A 25,184-nucleotide genomic window follows, 5' to 3' on the forward strand; every position below is an offset into this window, starting at 1 on the left:
GTAAAATATTTCTCGAGGTGAAAGTTCCCTCAATATAATTCAGTCTATGAAAGTTCCCTCAATATAATTCAGTCTATGCTATGTCTCTCCTTTGCTTCCACAGCAGTTGAAATCAAAAGGGACAAAGACAAAGCATTTATAGAACACTGTGAGAAAGTAGAAGTAATTTGGGCTTTCTGGACAGAAAGAAGAAGCAGAGCAGCCTTTGTCTGGAATACATAATGGTTTACTTAATTCCTATGCCTTTTCTTTCTGAGAGTTTTTCAGGAAAGTAAGAGGAACAGACATCCCCAATATGACATAATAGATGGAGCCTGTGTACCAAATAACTACTCAATGATTACACTAATTACACTGTTTCGTGGTGTTGGTTTTGTCAAGTAACTTTGCAAAATAGAAGAAAAACATGAAAGAAAATTAAAGGTATTTTATTTATTCATTTTTTACAAGTGTTTTGATATGTTTCTCTGGAGATCAGTCCTGGTATCCTAGGAATTAATCCTGTGGAAGGGTGTTTGGTAGAACCAGGTGCTAACAAAAGTGTTTCAAAAAGGTCATTAAGGAAAATTAGAAGCCTGAGCTGTGCTGAGCTATGCTTTCAGGCCTGAAACTGGTAAGTGTTTTCTACAGCTGGCACTTGGCTCTCAGCTGTCCAAATCATCACTGAAATGTGAGTTGGAACATTGTGGAATAGCACTGGGAAAACTGAACTGTAACTTTACATCTACTATACTGTGTTGCTAGGTCTACAGTGACAATGCAGTGGTGCACAGTGGACACCTCAGTGTATGACAAGGTACTGAAATTTGCTTTGGGCAAATTCCCTTAGTATGGTGAGGTGGTCTTTGAGCAGCACTGCAGGCACTATTGGGTATGGTGTAACTGTGAACATAATAAAAGTGTTTTATGATGCCAGCTAGTATCAGTATAGAGAAAGTTTATAGTGATTCACAACATCCATTTAATCCCAGTGTATGTAAATACAGTGATACACACAAAAGGCAGCTTTCTCACTGGTAGCTGTCCAATATCAACGTTCACGTGGGAAATAGTGATACACTATCAATATGCTGCTTTATTCAACAGCATTCGACTTGCCTGGTGCATCATTTATGGACAGGATCTCCCTTTCAAAATCTTACAATCTTATTAACAGGCAAAGTGTAAGAGAGTGATGCATAGCTGAGGGGCCAAATGGGGGGAGAGGAAAGGTATCCTTTATGAGTCCATATACATGGCTGTTCGTGTGCCATGATAATTCAGAAGCTGTTATTGTCAAGAACAAATAAATAAATATGTATGCACATCTGGCTAGGTGTTTTGGTTTCAGCATTCTTAAAGTCCCATCAATGCAAAATTAACATGAGTAAAAACACATTTATCTCCCTCTCTCCATTTCATAATTTTAAAATCTCCATATAGGTCACCTCAGCGCTTCCTCTTACACTATGCTGTTGTCCAGAAAAATTATGAAAACTACATGATGTTAAAACAAGAACAATAATCACTGTTATTCCTGGAGCACTAAGAATAACAGTGTTTATTGTCCTTGTTCTGACATTGTTTCTCTGTTACTGTTCTGACTTAATGCTTTGTGCTTTTGCTGCTCCCACCCCAGTGAGCTTTCAGTGCACGTTTCGTTACTAACCCTTTAAGGGCCAGAAGCCCTGATTTGTTGTTGCAAAATCTAATGCAATGTAAAATGAGGTAAAACACAAACCCTTTTTAGATCCCAGTGATAAAGAGGTCTTCAGGGGGTGCCTCACATTGTACAAACTGTGGACAGATGGAAATTGGATGTAATGAGAGTTACTCCAGGGGAGAGTCTGTCAAAAATAGGAAGAAGAAGAAGGAAATGCATTTGAGAGAGGGAAGTTTCCAGACTGCACAATGTGCTTTATATGGATAAATAGGTGGAAGTAAGACTGTCCTAGCTTAGAAAAGAAGTTCATAGAAACCTGCCATCAGAGAAAAATTCATTCTTAGACGCAGTACACAGGAGAAGAGGATGCTAGAACAATAGGTAATTTTCTTTCTGTCAGCCTTTCTAATGAGCATGAGAATAACAATCCAATCACACTTATAGAACAATATAAATGAGTGATTTCCAGAAAAAAAGATGTTCTTCCTTTTCTCAAAGGCAGGAGCTATCAAATACCCTCATCTCAAAGTTAAGAGAAATCTCTGCAGGGAGAAAGTGTTTGCTATTCCTAGCACTGATACCTCTGAGGTACCGGGAGCACGGAACAGATCCTGTTACTGCCTCTCCTTTCATCCCCTGGTTTCAGCTGGTGCCTGGCACTGAACCCCTTTTCCCCCCTCCCTTTTCCTTTTATCACCCTTTCTGCCTTAACTGTCCAGACGGTAAGGCTTCTAGAGAAGAAACTCTCACTGTATGTTATTACTACATGTGGCAAATTGAGGCCTTTTGGCACTCCTGTAATGAATATGTCCCAGTAGACTAGTTACTGTACATTTATGTAAAATACTATTAAAAACATAGGATGAAGGTACTTCAGAATACCTGCATCAGTTCAGGCCCAACAGGTCAGAAGTTGCACTATTCCATATTTTCTGTTTATTTACTTTTATGAAAATTCCTTTGCTTTGTTTCCTGCCAGCTGTGCAAAAATCTACCATTTTTAGCTCCATATATTTTTACAGATCAAAGCTTATGGGTCAAGTTCATACAGATTCTCACATAGAGCTGTGACATGCTTGTTATTTCATATGTTTAAAACTTTTGACTTTTCGTACGGTTTAGAGATTAGCTTTGTTGGAGGGAAGGGGTTGTAGATTAAAGGCTATTGGTGCCTGTGTACTGCTGTGGGTAGAAACATCAGACTAACTTAAAAGTATGTGATCAGGTTGTCCTCTAGTGGCTGCCCAAGAGAAGCTCTAACAATAAATTTCACAACAAATGTTGCTGCAATGGAAATTAGTGTAAGTCCTTGCAACTTTTGTTTCTGCAAGGATTTGATAACCACATCTCAAAATTATCAATCTCTGTGTGATTTCCATTCTAGTGGCAGACCCTGCAAGCCTTTTTCTTATCTCTTCCTTAATTATGCCTTGCAATAACATCCTAAATTATGCTTCTGGAAGGTCTTTATGGGCAGAAAAACCAATTCCACACCTCTAGGCTTTTTTTGCAGGGATGGAACAACCCTCTTCTGACATTCTGTTTTCCTTTTATACTTCTACCCTCTGTGCCACTGGTTTCAGTGCTTTGGCCCCAATATAACTGTGTCTTCTGAGGAGAGAACAAGTGTAGTGGGAGATGGGAGACAATTGCTCCCTCTGATTCCACGAGACCATTCTGTCCTCCTTCCTGCAGCCCCACTGGGTGTGGTGCAGATACCCTCTCTGTGGTGGTGAACGAGGGTCTTGTATCCACTGAGGAGTTGTCTGGCAGGGCTTTTGACTCTTCTACTGACCTGAGAGAGGTCTTAGACTCTGAGATTTATTGGGAACAATGAGTTTTCTGAACACACTGACGTTGGTATTCAGACCACTGTAATAATTTGTATTAAGTTATGTAATAGAGCTCTTTTACTCTGCTATTTTAAGATGGAAGCTCTACATATAAGACAAACAGAAACAGAAAAAGAAACCACACGTTTCTGAAAATAAATATTTATTCATAAATGCATGTTCAAATTGCACACCAAAACACACACAGGACTGAGATTTCAGGAGGCAGCTGAGAAGTCTTTCTCAGTGGGACTTATGGAGCTTATGAGGCATCCACTGGCCAGTTGGTAATCAGAAGAATCAGAAGCTGAATCAGGCATCAGACAGGCTGAAAGGCCTAAATTTACTAGTTTTTTCCAGTATGTAAATCTACCTGTTATTCAAGCCACAGTTAAGACTTCTCATTGTAAAACAAAGACAGCAATGACAGTATTTCATCAGTGTTCTCAAAAGGAAGTTAGGATGCATAGTTTCTCATCCAGCAATGTACTTACTATCTCTGTTTCACAAATGGTGACTACTGAGACAGAGAGCAGTTAACTGAGTTGCACGAGGACACACCTCAAATCCCCACAGCAGAGGAACAAATGCACTGTTCAGTCCTGTGTCCTCTGGACCACTGGTTGTCATTCCCCAGACAAGGAAAGCTTGTGTGTTGGTGTTAATTAATAAATAGAATAAAGATAACAATACAACAATCAGTGGTTACTGTACAAACATATTCTATGTGACACTGCAAGGTTAATCCTAATAATAGTTGGAGTATGGATCTATGAAGCCATAGTATAGTGCAAAGCAGAGAAAAAATGTTAAGTTCAACTGAAAAACAAATTCAAGATTCCTCTGAGCCAACGAGTAACATGAGAGCAAAAGTTATATTATTTGCATTTAGGCAGGACTGTGCCCACCAAGACAGAAGCGTTAGCAGGAAGCAGAAAGTGTCTGGCAATGGAGAGTGTCCTCTAGTCATTGAACATTGTTCCACAAGTAATCCACAAGTAAAAGTACTGGAAATCTAGCTATTTATTCCTTTTTTGCAGAATCAGCAGTCATGTACAACCATGCATATAAGAGTAACATAAGTTTTCAATCTTTTCTGTTGTAACAAGGAGCTATAGTTACGGCTTTCACTGAGGCATGTTGCAATTTTTAGAAGATAACTTCCAAATTCCCCAAATGTATCCACAGAAAAACTTCTATACTCACACATATTTATAGGATGCTGCAGGAGGCAGATTGCTCCATCTGACGTCAGCAGGCAGCATAGTTTAACTTTAATAACCCTGCAGTACCTCCTAACTGCTGCTTAGCTATTATTCTGCTCCTGCCAGTTCCATCTTTCTTGCACTTTGCTTTCTCTCAACTTCAGCAGCTGGTCCTGTACTAGAGTTCAGGCCTAAGGGAGCACAAAGAAAATTTGAACATTTAGTAATAGTGTTCTTTGAGAATTCCTACAGATAAAAATCTTCCCTCCCTCAGCTCATGGTCTGGGGTGTTAGATAGCTCCTTACGCTCTGTACATGACATTACTTCCAGTTGGCACTGTCACAATGTGATCGTCACTCTCTCCCGAGAGTACAGGATCTGCAAGATAACAAAACTAGTAATGGATTTCAAGCCATTACCCTCCTACTAAACAATCTAAAAAACAAGTCTAGGAGAAAGTGGGTTTTTTGTTTCTGTTCCCTGCCCCCGCTGGAAAATTCATTTTGCTGAACTGGCAGAAACCAAAAGTTAGATAGGCTAGTCCAAAAAACATGAAGAATAAACTTGTCATTGCACATGAAATAAATCAATGTACTGTTGAAAGGCATAAAGTAGCTATTAGTGAGTCACTTAGTGACTACCACTTGGGAAAAGTAACCAGAGGGAATGAAAATATATTTATGCCAGTTCAATCTTGCAAAAATTTATGAATCTTTTGTAAGGCTGTACTCTCCCAAATGCCTTTTTTCTCATACTTAAAATGACTTTTCCTAATAATCTAGTATTGTTGGTGGCAGAAGGAAAAAACAGAGAGTAGAGAATATTTGATATCGGAAGCTTCAAATTTTAAATACAGTTTTAACAATTTTCAGAAGCAGATGAGAAAATATCTAATACTTAAACTCATAAAAGTCATCACCAGTGTTTTCATATCCAGATGATGTTGTGAATGACTGGCTTCCATATCTGAAAATGCAATTTTGTTATAGAAACGAGATATTTTCTGTCTACAAAATGTTTTTCTACTTTGTATTTGTATTCAAAAATATACCACGGTGTCATTGTAAAGGATCTTTTGGGTGGTAAAAATAGATTGTTTAGAAAATTGGACGAGAGTATGTTTTCATTAAAGAGAGCATAAACTGTTCAAAATATTGATATTGGCCAGATATTCACAGAAATTGAAATTTTACAATTGTAGGAACCCAAAAAGGATAAAGAAATCTTAGTGTAATTAATCAGCTTTATGCTAGAGGTCTAGAAAGTTGTGAGGCACACAGAGAAGATGAATAAGAAATAATTATTTATTATTTCTAATAATAAAACATCCCAAGGAACATCAAATGAGAATGACGTCAGGTGGTACAGTCAAGACAATCAAAATGAGATTTTTTTTTCATTAAATATGTAAACTGGAGCAAAGTACTGTAGGATATTGTGGATACTAAAACATTAATTCAAGAAATTACATCCATTCAAGAAAAAAGAATCCATCCAGCACTAGTTAAGCACACAGCTATGATCAGTCGTGCAGGAAATGCCTCAAATGCAGATTGATGAAAGCTGGAAAGTTATTCCTCTGAAGTGCTATTATCATATGCTTAGTCGTTCTTATAGCCTTTCCATAAGTATCTGCTCCTGGTCCCTGTCAGATTGAGGCTGCTGGGCATGATGGACTTTTGGTCTGCTCTATGAAGTATGTCCTTATAATCCTACTCCCCACATGTTCTATTTAAATGGCATCCGCCAGGTTTGGAATTTGAACCAAAGCCTTCTAGCTGAGGAAAGATATTGATTTATCCTTTATAAAATGCCACATATTGCTTCAGGAAAATTATTTATAACAGTTAGCAATAATTTATTTTCTAATAATGTTATTATTAAGGAATCGAGAAGTCACATCTTAAGTGACTTTGTTGCAATTTAATCCCTCCAAAATAACTTCAAGAGTATCTATTAAACAGTGGTGCCTTGTGCCAGAAACTTCAGCAGTGTGACTTATCCCAGTATATCAATTCAATTGCTGCTACTCAGGATCACTGCTCCTTTTTTCATCAGTTAAGAATTAATTCAAAAGTGAGAGAAGTCACAAGTTTTCAATGACACTTTAAAGATATATTTTTCCTAAATCTCATTTATTTAATGTACTATTAATTAATGATGTAAAAATGTCACTAAAATTAAAGGGAGAGCTTTAAAGTCATAAAATAATATGAAATACAGTGTTATAAATGAATTTTCTCCTGAGCTGTTTCAGCCTAGTAGGATAAGGCCAATTCTGAAACCTTCTTGTGAGTCATTCAGCTGATGGAAGATTCAGTTGCTTCAGTCACTATGGTTTACCTGTTCAATCCAGGTACATCTGATACAGTAGACTGCAAAGTTTTATTCACCACCATTTGAAGTGATTATGTTTATCTAAGAAATGGCAAAGCAGCACGTTGAAGTACCGGTAAAAAAGTACCTGATTTTTTTTTAATGGTATTCAAGCAAGGAAAGGTCCGTTTTTCTTCCTCTTTTTGGAAAGCTGACCACTTTGTGCTTGCCCATTCCTCTTTACAATTGTGAGACAATAATTATTGAGGGTTTGGGGTTTTTTTTAATGAATTTCCAAGGTAGCTGAAATTAGGATTCAACAAGTGCAACTCTTTTCTCAGTTAGATTTTGCATTTTTAAGCTTCTGGAATCCTGAGCTGACCCTATAGCTTTAGAAATCTTTAGCCATTAAGAAATCTAGTTCCTGTGCTTCACATCGTCTCTTCTTGGTGTATGCCCTAGAACTTCTACAGACTTCTACAAACCAAGTCTCATTTTCAGGTGAAGAAGCCAGGAAGCAACTTGGCTGTCAAAATGAGTAATACACGGGTGACAGGTGGGTCAGGTAGTGAGTCTGAGTGTGGACCAATAAAATGGCATTATATTAATCTGCAGTGTAATCTCCTTGACAATTAAGATATTCAGAAATGAACAGTTCTGAAGTTAAAATAAGAGAAGAAAGCAGATATATTTTCTGTTATTTTTAATTTTGAAAATGAAGTCTCCTACATCGCACAATACTTTAAAGGACGGTGTTTATTTTCTTTATAGAGTAACTCGGAAATGTCATTGTATATTCTGAGAGTTTGGCTTAGGTTTTGATTGTACAAACCCAAATAAATAAAAGTTTGACTAGAATACTTTTACTCAGGACAGTATATAAAAAGCACATACTTCTGTTCTATAAACTATATAGCAGGTTTTAAAATAAAGTACGAAAACCTGTCTGGAACTTAAGTTTAAGCCAGTGCCTAAATGCTATGTTATATTTGTATGAGTTAGGCATTAGTAAATACAATCGCATATAAAAAAGATCACATTTGGTTCAAGTATCAGTGAACTGTGCTGTTTTGCTCTACGGGATTTTAATAGTTTTCAGCCCAGAAAGCTTATTGTCATGTTGCAATGGCTGAAAAGCAGTCCAGTATTCTGTCAATTTTATACCAAGAGAATATCGTAAGTTTGCTTTGGTCAATTTTCAGAAACAAGTGAAACCATTTGGCACATATTTTGAAAATAAATATTTGTATTATTCAGTGCACTGTAAGACTGTATTAACCAGAATTAACTTGATAAGCCAAAAATAAATGATACCTGAGACAGAGTGGTTTAAGTAATGTCCAGAGAAGAGGAACACTCTTGGTTATTTTCTTCACTCAGCTTAAACACTGTATAATTCACATCTTTTCTCTGATTTCATACTGTATTCTTTTTGCATAAGAAGTGATTTATTTCACACTCTAATTGCCCATGAAATTTCATTTTCATTTAAAAAATCAATTTAATTAGATCTGTAGCAGTACAATGAAACACCTTAAACGATTCTGTTTGTTAGTCTTTCATTTTCATATTTCAAATAAAACAGCACAGTTAATTTTGTTTTACTTTTTCTTTTCCTTGTCTTTCAAATATAATAAAATCTGTTCTTTGAGGGTGAGGTGGTCAAGGGAGAATGAAACTTAGCGTGCAATGTCTTATCCTGGAGAAAAAAAGTCAGTCAAGAAAATTAGGGGGTTATAATGGATAAGCCTGAAGACCTTTAACTATAGTTATAATAAACGGCATATCAAGCAGAGAGATCATGATCTCTGCAAAAAGCTCTCCAGTAATACCTTGAAGCTAAAGAGGAACAAGAGCAACTGATTGGCACTTTCTTACTTGAATGGTGGCCCCACTGATGAGGCAGAAAGGCCATTAAGGATGATTTTTACACTATCTAAAATCTACCAGATGTCAAACTTAAAACTGTGAAAGTTATAATGCGTTTAAAAAAAAAAAAGTGTCCAAACCCAGAAAGCAATGCCTTTCCTAGGCAACCAAGACTTCCATATACTTCTTCCTTTTTATTACTTGCCCGGTATACTCTTCATCATAATGTCTCCTTTATTCTCCTACAAACCAAAGAATCGTCTTCATTTATATGCAGTATGAGCCTACTGTCACTACTGCCACAATATAAATGTGTTGCATTAAAAATTAAAAATATTATTTTTTACACTCCATCAGGATGAAAAGTGAGCCTTCATTCTCATTTGCAGTTCCGTTTTCTACACTGTCATCCTTCTTGTATTGTACCACCGGACATGATCGCTAATAGACAGCCAAATTCCTACAGACCTTAAATTACGTCAGCTGTGCTCTGAGCTTGAATCCACATGATAGCAAATACAGAAGAATTTTCAAAGGTGAGCTAAGTCGGTTGCTGTGCTTCACTGGGAATAAACTTCTTTGATCTAATGTCAGAACAATAGAGAAAAGGAATGTATGGAGTGGTTTATCTTTCCGCACAAGGCTCTTAAAAGCTGAAGGAGTCATTATTTGTTTTGGAAGCTAAGAAATCCAAAAGTGACTTTTTCCATGCAGTCTACCAATCTTTTAAAAAGTAAAATAAAATGCCTGCTAGATGTATATCTCTTGGATCCTTTGTCCACTTAGTTGTTTGATTTTTTTTTCTTTTGCTGGGGCAACACTGAAGTCCACATTTATGTTTGCAGAGAAGTAAGGTTAACTTTCAAGTTGGCTGAAGTCCTGGCTCTGCTGAGCACTCTGTTTTGTAATTTGAAGGTTAAATTCTTCTCAGAGAGCCTTGCTGGAGTTAGTGTTCTCACTCTCAATAAGTGTAGGAGCTGCCTGACCTTTATAAGTGCAAGTCAATATTCGCACTGTCAGAAGAAGTATCGTGGAGAGTAATCTTCACAATCACGAGGAGAAGCGCTTTGCCACAGGCAGATCATGACCAGTGAAGAGGAATCAGTGAACAGTCAGCTAAAACTGTTTTAACTGGATTCAAAGAGTCTCTTTTACACAGCTTCAAGTTCTATTCAAAAGTCTGCAGACCTGCAGTATCCACAGCTCTCCTCCAAATTTCAACAAGATCAATGGAAAAATAATAATAAAAAAAGAATTAGGAGGGAAGCACTCTAAATGTTTTGACCTCTAGGTCATTTTCTACAACACTACTCTCTGGCAAATTTAGACACGTGTAACTGGAAAAGTTATAAAATAATTGCCTATTGCCTTTGTCCTCTACCCAATATAAATCCCAAAGCAGGTTTAGTATCAAAATCATTTGGTGAAAAACACTGTATTAACATACAATACCTTGAATACCTCATAAACGTTTCCACTTTTCCAATAGAACCACTGGGAGTTTTGAATACAATATTAGACCAACAATAAACACCATCATCTCTAGTCAGACTCTCAAAGCAATAGCAGCTTTTCTGTGAACTGAAAAGATGCCTGCAAAAGTAGAGGAAAAAAAAGTATTCTGCCTTGAGATAATGCTGGTATTGTGCAAATATGCCCAGATTTCCACTAGCACTTACAAATAGATGTATGCACGCAAGGGAAAAGAGTGAACGAGAAACCCAACCAAGAAGGAATGACCCAAGATGCAGCACATAAGTGAGAGTTGGTTATTTTTATGAAAAAAGTTGTTATGAGCATTTGAGAGCAGAATGCACTTTGGAAACTCTATTCCTCCCTCTCCTCTAGAGATCTGAAGTTACTAGAAATCCCAAAATTTTGTAGAACCCCTTGCTCCAAAATAAATGTTTTGGACCATACTTCCTCTCTTCTACGTTTTCAGTAAATGAAAAGTCTGTTTATAATTTAATGACAGAGAATAAATGACATCTGAAACTTGGCAGAATAAAGTAAACTGGGGCTTGCCGGACTCATACTAAGTTTCTGGCTCTGTTTAAAGCAGGAGACAAAGGAAGAGCCAAGCCAGTGGAAATTTTGCAACTTAGCTAGCATAATAAACTAAGATAGTATTTCATATCCTTTTTTTTTTTTTTTTTAAAGCTGTTTATTCAGTTCTGTGGCTCATGACCTGGCTTATGTTTTGAAACATCTGTTACAGGCTGCAACCAAGGCAACCAGCAAATGCTGGAAATTGCATAACACTTAAGGAATGTTAAAATGTTATTTATGGGAACAACCTACAAGTCAAAAGGATTTTAATGAAAAACTTGTTGATTTTAGGCCCACAATCTGCAAAGATATATGCACATCCTTTTCTTCAATTATGCAAGACAATATCTTCATATATAAAGATTAACTATTCCATCATGTATATGATTTTAATATGATTGGGTATTTAAAAAAAAATCTTGCAGAAAATGCATACATTTCAGTTTTAGCTTTCATGTCAAATAGAAAACTTTTGCAAAATTTTCCATCCCATAACATCACTTGGACTTTTCCTGTCAGAAGTTTCATTCAGAAAGTTCTGGTTAAAATGATTTTTTTTTTATTTTTATAGATCATGATACTTTGATTTTTCTTTATTGTCCTGAAGAAATCTTCATTTTGACTTGCTACAGCACTAATTTGTATATACCTCTGTTTCCATCATTTCTTCTGTGATTTGTTCTACAGGTTTTTTTCTAGAATTTAGTCTTATTTCTGAAGTAGTTCCCTGCTGAGAAAAGATGCATAGTGATCATAAAATTCTTGTCTTGAGCTGTGTCTGTTCAATTTCTGGGGATACAATGATGTGCATTATGGGCATTGCAGTCCAGCCTTTCTCCTATATTGGTGAACTCATATGAAATGGAGTGAGAAGACAAGAATGATGAAACAGTGAGAAAGGTCAAACAATTAAACTCAAAATCACTCAGAAAAAATACATATATTTCTATATAATAGCTTTAAAATGTCAATTACATAGAAAGATTCATTTTGCCAAAACAAAATTCATAATCATAAAAGTGAACTCCATGAAGAAATTACTGGGGAGGTACTATTCATTTAATTCATTTGACTTTTTAGACGGGTTTCAAACAACAATTGTTCAAACAATCTTTATGGTTGAAAACAAAATACAAAATACCATAATAATAATCATCATCCAACTGCAGTTTCCTGACAATTATTTTGTTACTTCATTTTAAGTTTTTTATGCTCTTTTAATTCTCCAGGAGGAAGGAAATAGATTTTAATGGTGCAGAGCTGCCTTGGGCAACAGATTATATTCTTCAGGGTTTCTATTTTCTTCACAGAAGGAGATATAGTGTGGTACCAAAAGAATCACTTACATTGTCCATGCTTGGGTAACATTTATTATAGCATTTTATAAAGCCTGATTTTTTCTTTTTTAAATCTGGTCATTCTTTTGATGTCAAGAGTTGTGCTCATTATTTCGAGAGCATGGTGAGAAGTTATATGGAATATTCTCATATAGAGCAGATATAAGCTACTGTCTCAATATGTAATCATGGTTTTAGCAGTAATTTATAGTTTAATTGGTAATAACATTCAGGATTTGAGGTGATTCAGAGCAAGTTGATTTGTTTCTTTAAGCAATGAATCTCAGGAAGGGTCTCCTCCTGTTATTCCTTCTATCTTGCATCTTCATGTGAACTGCTAGGTAGGGTGTGGTCTTGTTCCCATTTACAGTGATTACTGGTAGTGGTATTTGACACCCACAGACTTCTAAACACAGCGAAACACATTCTCCATCCAGAAGTGGAATGCAATTGTTATGTGAGCCAAAATGTGAAATACTTAAAAGAGAAAAGACAGTTACAAGAAATAGCAAGCATGGTAAGGGTGTAAAGTTACTATTACAAAGGGTTATGATGAAACAGTTGGCTGGTCTTCTAGGTGTTATTCAGATCCCAATAGTTTACCTTGAATTTCAAGGAGCAAAACAAGCAAGGAGGTATACAATCTTGCTAACTGAAAGGAAGCTGATACCTGCCCCACCCCCCCCAAAAAAGCCAAACCAAAACAAATCCAAACCAACCAAAACTAAAAAACTCTACCAAAAAAACCCCAGAGTTTTCTTAACTAAAAGATTTGGATACCCCAAGGTCACAATTGTTAGCCAAAGCTGACAAACTGTACCCATTATAAGACATTGGAGGCTTTAGGCTAAATGCTTGTCAACCATTTGCAATGCTGCCTAGTACTATCCAATGTTAGTCTCTGGATGCAACCTTTTAAACTTTTTTTGAATAAATGCTCCATGAACATATTAATTTCACTTTTGAGAATGAAGGAAATATTTGCTCTGCCAACGTTAAAAATTCTGACAGCCTTTTCAAAAGTATTTGAAAGCCTTTTCAAATACTTTTGCCTCAAAAAAGGCAAAAGTCTTTCAACAGGTATGTTACCTTTGTATCAAGACATGTTTTTTTCTGTTCTTCTGAAAACTGTCCCAAATGTATGCTTAAAGGTTTTGTTTAAAATAAAACCTTTGAAAAATCTCAGTTTCCATTTGCTAAGATATCATTGATTTTTTGCAGCTAAGTCCCACAAAGAGTACTGCTGCAGTAACACTAGTTTGTTCTTGTGGCTAAAAATTTTGCTTCTCCCATTGTTTTAGAAACTCAAAGTGAGAAATGTTGCGAGTTCACTGCAACAACTGAACTGAACCGCTCTGAATATGTGAAATGTTATTTAAAAAGAAGACTTTCAGAAAACCAGATTCAAGTTATCAAAGTGGAACACTCAAATTATTGATTTAGTGTATATATCAAATACGAATATGAAAGAAACAGAGAAACATAAGGATTATTGGCTGATATACTGTTAACTGCAACTTCAGCCAAACACAAATATATTCGCTTGCCTGTATTGTAGCAAAGTGCACGTTCAACACCACAGCAGATAGGCGTGTTGCAGCAGATAGGCAAAAAACCCCATTCTATTCCATCATCAAAATGAAATGGGTGGTGAAACTGGAATGAAGGTAAAATATTTTTACACTTTCTTTTTCTTTTTCCTTTCTTTTTTTCTCTTTTTCTGAAATAGTCATTGTTTTGTATACTCCATGGGCAGAGCACCCCATGGCCGGTTGGAACAAACAAGGAACTTGCTGAGGAACAAAATAGAGAAAATATTTCTGCTCTTGTGATATGTTTATATGAAAGTAAGTTTGGCTGTATTTCACAGACATGGGAGAAATAGCATATAATTTTCCATATATGAATATTTCTGTAACTTGAAATGCCCTTTCCTTAGAAAATGTGCTTATTCTGTGACATACTAATGCAATGAAAAAGGAGTCCAAGGGACTTCGCCAAACAATTAGTGAAGTTCTTACAAAAATATTTATAAGGAAATGGATCACTTGTTTTTAGTGTAGATCAGACCAGACCAGGCTAATATCAAGTACTCTAATGTCTGAGTGAAATAGTTTTCGGTTATCTAATTATTTGTAGCTACTGAGTTCAGAGGTTTTAACATAAAATATAGAATTATATGGAAAGTAGAATACTTTTTTGCAAGTAATTTACTATTTTATAGTCTCACATCAGTATTTTTGGTGTCTTCTGAAAAGTGTTGGTAGCACAGGAGACAGAAGCTGAAATTAGTAGCTATTGTAACTGCAGAAGAAATTGGTGATTAAAGTATGAAGGAATAAATTATATTTGGTTAACTTGTTGAATAGACTATATGTCTAAATTTAAGTACAGAAATTTAAACAGTTTTGTTGCTCCTAAGTAATCTGGACAATGTTAGCACTAAAGAGAATAATAGGACAGAACTTTATAACTTCAAATTATATTTTTTCCTGCTTGTATTTGCTGGCATTTATAATTAGGGAGATAGCTTTATAAAACTCACTTACTAATTGAAGGTCAGAGAAAATCTCTAGTGCTACCTACTTTACTGAAGCCAGGTTATACATGCTTATCATGGTAACAGAGTGAAAACAACCTTAATTTTGTATTTTTCACATTCTAGGTCCTGTTCTACTGTGAAATAGGATTCTGCACACCAAACTGGCAAAAAAATTAAATATAAAATATACTTTGTGAAAGTTTATAAAACTTTTATTTCACTTCTGCTTTATTCCATGTAAGATTTCCAGCAGATTTATTACCAGCTGCAGCCACATCCATTCTGTGGGTTTTTCTGTTTACCAAGGACTGACTGCGGCCCTTCCCTGTGCGTGTACTTATCTTGAGGTTGAAACTTTGAAGAAAAATTGTAAGTGGTTGCTCATACTCTGTGAGTTAGTATATACTGAGACCAATAAGCCACACCCTCATACATAGTCTCCATCATGACTGGAAGTATTCACTCTGATAATCAAAACTGAGTAGTTCCCCACAGGCAGACGTCACAGGAGATTAAAAATAAGGCAAAATCAGGACAGTGTGTTCGAAACTGTTTATACTGCTGTATATACTGTTTCACCTTACACTTTCTTGGACCAAAGGTTCACTTTGGAATAAAAATAAGTTTTTTATTTTTGTAATTTTAAAGTCATTTTCCCCCACTGAAAAATTAAGACAATAAATCCTATCCTGCCATCCGGCTTTATTCTGGACAACTATATGGACTGAACACTTCAGATTAGTTTGCTGGATTTTATACTTTAGATCAAAATTCTAGTCTTTCTAGTATTTTGGAATAAAAGGTGCTTTTGAAAAGTGGCATTAATTAATATTGTTTCCATGTTTTCAGGGTTTTTTCTATAGCTGTTGTCACTGAGATTTGCTGCTATGCAACAAGGGAAGCACCAGTTGTTTTAGTCTCTGCATGGTTAAAATTTGTAATTGGTTTACTTTTTTAAGTACTCATCATCTATTATTATTTATTCCACAGGTTCATTGAAAATGCATCCTAGTTGTTAAGGGATGTTAGGACCAGCCACTGCTTCCAGCAACTCCATGCCCAGGAATTCCTCCTGCCCTGCAGCTGGAGCCCAGCCATGGACACCCAGGGACCAGGAGGTCTCTGTGCCAGACTGAGGGACACAACTGCTGCTTTTTTGCAGGTTCAACTGGTAGCGAAGCTCAGCATGTGTCCCACATACATTCATGCCCAGCTGCATGGACTACCACAGACAAGGTGCTGCTTTCAACACCACCGATATATGACTCATATAAAACGTAAGTACAGACAGCCAAGTCGTCTTCCTCCTCTTTGTCTGGTAGAGACTGAACTTCATGAGTGAAAGCACGCACACACAACCCCATGCTCCAGATTCGTAAGATTCACAAGGACACTCACATTCATGGATCACCCTGAGTACTGGCACAGCATGGTCCCTCTGTCTGTCCAATACCACTGCCTGGATCCCAGGCCCTATAAACTGCTTCCCGGGTCTCCTACTCTTCTACAAGTTCAGCTTGATGCTCACCAGCAAACAGATACACACACTCACACTCTTCTCACAGGCACCCCACACTCATGGGTGCCCCCGAATACCAGCGCAGACCCTCTGCCCTGATACTCATTGCTGGACTAAGGGTCTTCTACCCACTGGCCGGTCCAGCTTGAAGCTTGCTAGCAAATGAGGCATGCAAACCCCACCACACACCATTTTGGGGCAGATACAGACACTTGGCCCCCTCCAGCAGCAGGCACTAGGCACAGGGGCTGTGACTCACGGTTCTGCTCCAGCCGCCTGCATTGAGTCCCTCACTCGCCTCACTCACACCAGTCCCCCCAGTAGGTGGTTTTCAGGACATACACCATTCCCGCCCCAGTAGCTGGCAGCAGAGACCTTCACCTGCTCCAGTAGCTGGCACTGAGACCACCCATTCTTTCCAGGCCAAAGTCCCCTATGCCCCCACTCTGACTCCAGTTGGTGGCACCAAATCCACTCGTGCTGGTCCCCCCAGTAGCTGGCACTCTGGGCACAAAATCTGCAGGACCTAATGAGACCATCTGGACAGCTATTTTAAATCAATCCTGATTTGATTTATATACCCTGAATAAAACTTTAATAACTTTCAATACAGAATATACCCAAATATGGCTTCAGTCTTAACATTTTCCCACCTGTTAAATACAGAGATCTGGTTTAGGTTGTTTTCATGCCATTATCCAATATTCTAGAATATCGTAGAATTAAGGTTGTAAGAGAGAGGTGCTGTGAAATTTCCACAGAGCCAAGACCTGATGTGTAATTCCTTTGTAACCAAGACGTCGATTTTTCTATAATTCCTGCCCGAAGATCCTTCCACATTTTGCACTCAGGAACCTTGGATTGGGCTGAGAGGTCTGTCTGCAAAAATCAGGGCATGAAAGCTGCCAAAATTTGAAAGAAGTGCTAAGATCATTTGGCCATCTCAAAAAATCTACTCCTCCCTTTCTTCTCCCACTCCTTTCTGTGAAGAAGAAAATCATAGCTGAAGTGCTAAGAGCTGCGATAGGAAAATTACATCTCTTAAAACATTTAAATCTTTCCACCCCCTAATTGCAAATTGCCAAACAACAGATTGCAAAGGCAGCTTTGACTACTGTGCTTACAAGTTCCATACCATTTGCCTGTTAAGTTCAAGACGGAAAGGTAGACTGAAAGCTGCCAGTATTTTTTGTTTATTTTTTGAGATTCATCTGTTTCAAGGAAGATTGAGGTAAGGTGGAAAGAACGGCAACAAAAAATGAAAAAACAAAGAGTTGTTAGCCAAGAGCAAACAAATTACATATGCATGCTACAGAAATCAGGCACATATCACGAGTCCCCCCTTAAATGAATTCAGTGCTGCCAGACTGATGGAATATATGCACTGCAGGGAGTATCGTCAGACTGCTGGTATCTCAGGTCTGCCTATCTCGGCTCTGGACTAGCCACTCAGCTCTGTTTTATCTCTTTTAGTATCTTAGCTCTGAGCTGCAGAGATTGCTCATGAGATTTCTGTTTATGCTGCTTCTTTCTTGGATCTCTCTAATAAAATTTTCAACAAAAATGTCAATTAGAGAAGCTTTTCTGATTTACATTTTCAGGCCAAGAAGGGCTAATGTTGTACATTCTGTTCCAAAACTCTTTTAGTTTTGGATTGAGGAAAACAACAAAGACAAAGTGAACATTTGTAGGTGGAAAAGTGGGAACAAGACATACGTCTTGTCTTTGATAATGTGATAATTGACTCAGATGACTGAAGAAAACTTCCTTTCAGTCCCTTTGCAACTCTTACAGTGATCAGGGGGGTCTGGAAGTTTGACTTTCTCTCTGGAAGCTCCCCCTTGGAATCATCCTTGCAGAACTAGCAACACAAAGTAAATTGAGACCGTATTCCTTACATTTTAAGGCTGTCATTTTGACCAGGATGGTTATGCCAGGTTACTGTTTACATATATTGCCTTTTCAGTCCCTGGATTCAGGGAAGAAAGAGACACTAGTTGCAAACTATTAATTAATCAGTCTTATTAATTAAGTCAGCAATCCCTAAAGCTGAGAAAAGAACTTTTCTCTTCTAAGTTTAGTAATAAATTGATATAAATACATGTGAAGTAAGACTAATTTCCTTTTGATATTCTGCTTGAGTGGCCATCAGTAGAATGAGTTCACATTAAGAGGTTTGGTCAAAAATTACATTAATGAGACAGACAGCTGAAGTTGAGCTGAGTCACCATCTGGAGGTATTTAAAAGACATGTAGATGTGGTGCTTAGGGACATGGTGTAGTGATGGACTTGGCAGTGCTAGGTTAATGGTTGGACTTGATGATCTTAAAGGTCTTTTCCAACCTAAACGATTCTGTGATTTTATGAATGACAGACCCAAGTAGGAGTTACATAAACACAGAAAAGTAATTCCATAACTCTAAGGGAGTAAAGAGCCTCACTCTGAATTTAAAACTAGTTAAGAGACAGGAAATAAAGTGTACTAATAAAGTGATTATTGACAAAGATCCTGATGATAGATTGCTAAAGAATTTTGGTGGTTCAGGGTAGCTATTAATCCAGAGCAGAGGTTAGTAGTAAACCACCCTAATGTTTAGACTATATTACCTTATGTCAGTTTGTCAAAATGAGGGAGGATTACAGAATACTTCTTGAAGATCAAATGAAACAAGAGGAAATGAGCTCAGCTGCTGTAATTTATTCATTATAATGCTGTTCATTATAGGTGGTTTCAAACTAATATATGTTTAGAATTCTGGCATAGAAATTAATTCAAAATTCTAAGGAATAGAATATATTTTATATACAATAAGCCTTGGGATCTACAGTACTGAAAAACTGCAATACCTGATTTCTACTGCAATAATAAATAAGTTGCTTAATACATTGGTATTTTATGGTCACAGGACGTGATTAATTTACTCTGGCAACTGCTATACATACTATATAATCTGTTTAATATAAAGCACATGTTTTAGGGTTATACAACACTAATGAAATGAAAACACTGTAGTACATTTACATTTCTAACTTTTCATTAAAAACTGTAATAACTAATGGCAAATTATGTCAACTTTATTGTCTTTCAAAAATCACAAGTAGTAAGAAAAGACAATAAAAGTAATTCTCAAAAGTGTAATGATAATCTCTTCTCATATGTTCACATGGTATTTGTCACGTACTTAAAAGATAATTTTAGATGTTTTTATCATCCTTTTTATTCATGTTTAAGCAAGGACTTTTTCATGGCTCTTGCAAATTTGCAGTGTTTCTTATCAACTTGCAAAATCTTCTACAGAAGTGCCTCCTTTTGCTAAGAGTATATTGAACATTTTCAAGGTTTAATGCATAGCAAAAACTACTAAGAGTTCTAAAAAAAATTCTCAGTTTCTTTGTTGCAGTTATCTATCTATCATCATCATCATTGTCATCACACATTGTCTGGTAACACGTTCACTTCAAGAGGAATTTTACATTTCTCATCTTTAAAGTTCAGAATCCACAGATCTTCTAATGCTCTCATGCTGATAATGCACTTCAGTAATTGTGCTGTATAGCAAATATTTCTGTGTATAAATTTTAAATAGTTATTCAGCTGAATAATGTCACATATCAGAGGCTCTATTTAAAATGCCAGCATGTTCTTTCCATTAATATCACAGGAATGAGACTGGCATTATTACCAATGCATAACAAACGAGACTCAATGAGTAACTGCAAGGCGCATTGCCCTGTGTACAGCTGTGCTATCATAAGTATAATATTTTATTCACTACATCATAAGACATACATTTTGTAAGATAAGAAAGATAAACTTTTAAATATGATAAACAGGAGCTAAAGGCAACATTATGTCAGCATATCTCTGTTACATAATAAAAGCTTTTAGCAGAAACCATTAAGGTGGACATTGATGTCATTTTTAAAGGATTTAAAAACAGTCTGTTTTCTGACGAGTTGTATCTAATATCCACAGGAACGCTCTGTCATATGAGCAAGCTGCTTCTGTGTTCCGCTCACTCTCATGCATTGTCTTCTGCCAAGCTTTGTCAACTTATGATTGCAAGATCATCAGAACAGCTCAACGTCTTTATTGCCATAGCCATGTCATAGGAAAGACAAGGTACACAGTGCTGTATTTTGGATTTTGCTGAGCAGTGTTTACACAGTGTCAAGGCCTTTTCTGTTTCTCATGCTGCCCCACAAACTAATAGGCTGGGTGCGCACAAGAAGTTGGGAGCGGACACAGCCAGAACAGCTGACCCAAACTGACCAAAGGGATATCCCATGCCACAGGACATTGTGCTCAGCTATAAAAGTTGGGCAAAGAAGGAGGAGGGGGAGACATTTGGAGTTATGGCATTTGTCTTTCCAAGTATCCGTTAAACATGATGAAGCCCTGCTTTCCAGGAAAGTGGTTAAACATCTGCCTGCTAATGGGAAGTGGTGAATTATTTCCTTATTTTGCTTTGCTTGCACGTGTAGCTTTTGCTTTACCTATTAAACTGTCTTTATCTCAACCCATGATTTTTCTCACTTTTACCCTTTCGATTCTCTTCCTCATCCTACCTGGGGAGGAGTGAGCAAGCAGCTCTATGGGGCTTAGCTGCCTACCAGGGTTAACCCACAACACTGATAAAAGAAAAACTTGAATAAAGTATCTCTCACCTATTGCATTAGAACATCTAGACAAGCAACAGCTTGTCTCTAGCCAAGCAAATCTTTGTTTTGTTCTGTGGATGGTCAGGAAAAGCTACATCATCTTGGCTGTCAGTAAAGAGAAACAAATTTGATATAAAAGTTGGTTACCAATACAGTGTCTTCAGAAGAGATTAAAATAGACTCCAAATGACAGAAGAAGGGTTTGACAGGGAGAATTCTCTTATCAATCTTTTCTTTTACTCCTTTTGATCAGATGACTTCTCAGTCAGGTTACATTTTTTCAGGTTTTGCTTGTGGAGACACCCAACTGAACATAGGAAGGAATAGTACATCAAAGACGGTGGCGCATCGGGGACAAAGCAATGGGCTGTCTTAATAGCAAATATTCCAGGACAGAAAGTTTAATGTGTGATATGAAATACGTACATTGAAAGAATATGTTTCAGTGTCCTCCTGTAATGGTAACAAATCAAGGAAAAGATTATTCAAATGTAATACATTATGTAGTATTTATTCTTAAAATTAATTTGTCTTGAAAAAAGTGCTGGACATAGTCTTTGAAGTATAAAGACTTACCTGCTGTAGTAATTTTTATTTCTCAGCTAAAATGAAGCTCAAGAATGAAAAGCTAGTTAGAACTCCTTAATAACCTACAGTCTATCCACTGTATTCAATTTTTATTATTCAATGTTATTCTTATCTTTATGTGATTAAATTATTTGTATTTAATTTGAAAAGTCTAATGGTGCTACACTCCACCGTGCAGTCACAAAAATTCCTTCTTTGATAAACTGACATTTGAAGACATGTGTCAGAAGCACACATTTGTTTAGACTGATTTCTTTTTTGAACATATGAGTGAGCATAAGAGATTAAAAGCTTCCTGGATCTAATTTGATGCTCCAAATAACTATCACAAAGTTACTGCAGAAAAAGACACTACACTGATAAAACAAGTATCTTCATCAGTGATCTCATTCTTAGTAACTGAAATGGAGGTATGTAACTGGCAAGAAACTAGCAGTGACCTCAAGAAGTTCTCTTTTCACATTTCATACAATTCATCAATGAAAATAAAAATAAGCAAATACATAACCTCTGAAACTATCCTATTATTTTCTCTGTCGTGTCCTTCAGTGGTATTCAGTATAAAATATGCATGCATTTAACTCAACTTACATTGTTTAAAATAATTTCACTTAATATAAAAGGTGATCAAGCTGATTTCTAATGTTCTAATGTCTTTTTTCCAGATTTTCTCTAAGTTGCTTTTTCGGGTAAGGATTTAAAAAAAACAAACCCACACACAAAAATAACCCAAACCAAAACCCCTCCCTCCAAAAAAACCCAAAACACAAAAAACCCCAGCCTCCTTAGGCAATGATACAGTGTCACCTATTCTCATTTCCCCCTTTTATAACAGTTATAGCATTCAGAAAGACATAACAGTGTTAACTCTCAAAGAATAATTTTCTAAATAATATGACTTAGGGGCTTTTTTCTGAAAAATTGTTACTAACTGACAACTCAATTCAAACAGGAAAAAGATAACCTTAAAATTATATATCTCTTGAATGAACAAACAGGATTACAAAGCAAAGAAGTTTTTTAAACTTGAGTCATGGCTAACAGCTGAAAAATGTTTGGACTCACCTTTTAAGTAGTAACCCTTCCTAAACGGCAATATATGCCCCTGCTCAATATCCAGTGCTCAAGTCCCTCTAAAGTGCCATCAGCTTCGCCTTTTTCTGTTTCGTCTGCCATTCAAACTACTGCCATTGTTAGAACCTGTTTCAAAATCAACTTTTGTCAATCATCCCCAGTTTGTAGAAACACACATAGATGGGAAAATCTTGTTCTCAATAGGCTCAAATAAATCTTTAATACTTGGAAGAGAAGTAGGCACATATAAGTGTCTGATGCACCCTATTAACTTATTTTCTTGCAAGGTGGGGAAAAAAGGGTATTCCTTATTCCATGTTCCCTTGGTGAACATCTAAGCTTTCCTTTTCGTGACAAAATTTACTTCTGTGCATAGGGCCAGCTCACTGCGACAATAGGACTTAGAACCCACTAACAAGTCCAAAATATTTTTTTAATTACAGAAGAGGCTTTCTGCACATGGGTAAATTTCACCCTGAACAAATGTCATCGTTCTACTGCATTTCAGTCTCATTTTATTGAGTAAAACAGAACCAAATAAGTAACCTTCATGATTTTCTGAAACTTACAATTTTCTAGTATTAATATGATGATATTCCTTTTTCCTGAATCTTCCTGAACCCTGTTTACAGGGTTGTCAGTACAAAGAGCTTCACAGTAACACCAATATTTTATTGTGAATATATGCTGATAAAGACTAAAAGGTGACAAAATCATGTGCAGTAGTTTACAAGAAACCTTAATCCAAGTATAGAATTTCAATTAAAATAGTTGCAAAATGGGAGACACAAGTGACCATGTTGGCAAACTCTGGATGAGTTGTAAAGTGGAGGGAGAGGCAGACTGAAAAAGTCGGAAACACCCGTGCTACTGTATGTCTCAAAAATTTATAACAAGATCCCACAACTGCCATTATTAAATGCTGCTGAAAGGTCAAGTAGCACTAAAATAGTGTAAGGGCCATAATCGGTAATTAGGAAGAATCCATCAATATCTTTTGCCTGAAGACTTTTCAGAACGAAATGAGACCAAATGAAATCAGGCAAGAATGTATCATACAAAATGCCTTAATGATAATTAGTAAATGAATTATATAGGGAATAAATATTTGCTTTATCTCTCCCTTCTCTCTTAAAGTGTTATGAAAAAATAATTACAATTTGACTGGATAATGGAATAATATCAATCAACAAAATTATTTAAACCATTTTCAATCATTATCTTTTTTTGGTTGGTTGGTTGGTTGGTTGTTTTCTTCAGTCAGTTTTATCTACAGGATAAGATTTGAAAGATAACGTTTTCTGTATGAATCCTGAACAATCAGGATTAGTTAAAGAGTGGTATCATTTACATGAAGTACAATGGGTATTAGAATGGCAATAATTCACTGAGTAAAAAATAATTTCAATCCTTTCTAGGCAAACTCACCATCATACTACTAACAATATTTTATATTATTTTACATATGTAAAATCATACGTATATGCTTGCTATATCATTAGAACTCTCAGTATGCAATTAGGTGTTAATACGTGCCTGAGAAAGGAGGTATAATTTTTTACAGTGCTTCAGGAATAAGACAGAAACCCAAATCTCATTTTCAAAAGTGATTTGGGAATATCTTATTGTAGATAAATATGCTGACTCTTTATGGAGCCAGTCAGTGGTAGTGAGGTGCTTGAACACCTCAAAGATTCTTGGATGTACATATTAAGATTACTTGTGAAAGAGGACTTGATACACCAAGATGTGTGTATGATTTCTAAAAAAAAAATGTTATTCTTGCTGAGTGCCTGTAGATTAGTACTGAAATACTGTCAGATTGCTCCATTTGCTCATGACTAACTTCACAGTCCTTTGTTCTCATTTCTACACATCTTGGTCTTGAAAGCTATACAAAAGCAGCTGAAATTCCTGGGAACATAAAATGACGGTCAGTAGCTTGCAAAGGTCAATCAATATTGGTTCCTGAACACAGACCCTATGTTCCAAACATATGCTCATTTTCTAACTTGATGTGTACTGATAAGAACTCTTACATATACCTATAAGCAGTCCAGCAAAACACCAAAGTCATCCAGAAAACATTTTTTTAAAACTGTATTGCAGGTTACATCTTGCTGTCATTATGACCTTATGTCATGTCCAGTGTATTCTGATTGCAGCCGTGGTCTTTTTAAGATAAAATTATCAGGGAAAATATACTTTGTTGACGGCCACATTGAAAATACTTCAGTGTAATAATGACTCTATCTCACATTTAGGGCATTGACATGACATAAATAAAAAGATGAGTCAAGTTAATGGTAATTTCCAGAAGCTATACAGTGATTCATCTAACAACGTATCTTCCCATATGCTTTTTCCTTGTATAGTTCCAGTATGATAATATCTGAGTACATCAGAGATAAGGAGAAGTTTTTTGGTTCATGACAGCATTTTAATAATGAGCATTTTAAATACAACTTCACTCATAAAATGTATTTATTATAGTGCTTTTTGGGAAGAACTTGTCAAATTCACAGAGAGCATCTCAATTTGGGAACA

This window comes from Mycteria americana, chromosome 5 (genome assembly GCF_035582795.1).
Source record: "Mycteria americana isolate JAX WOST 10 ecotype Jacksonville Zoo and Gardens chromosome 5, USCA_MyAme_1.0, whole genome shotgun sequence".
Lineage (NCBI taxonomy): Eukaryota > Metazoa > Chordata > Aves > Ciconiiformes > Ciconiidae > Mycteria > Mycteria americana.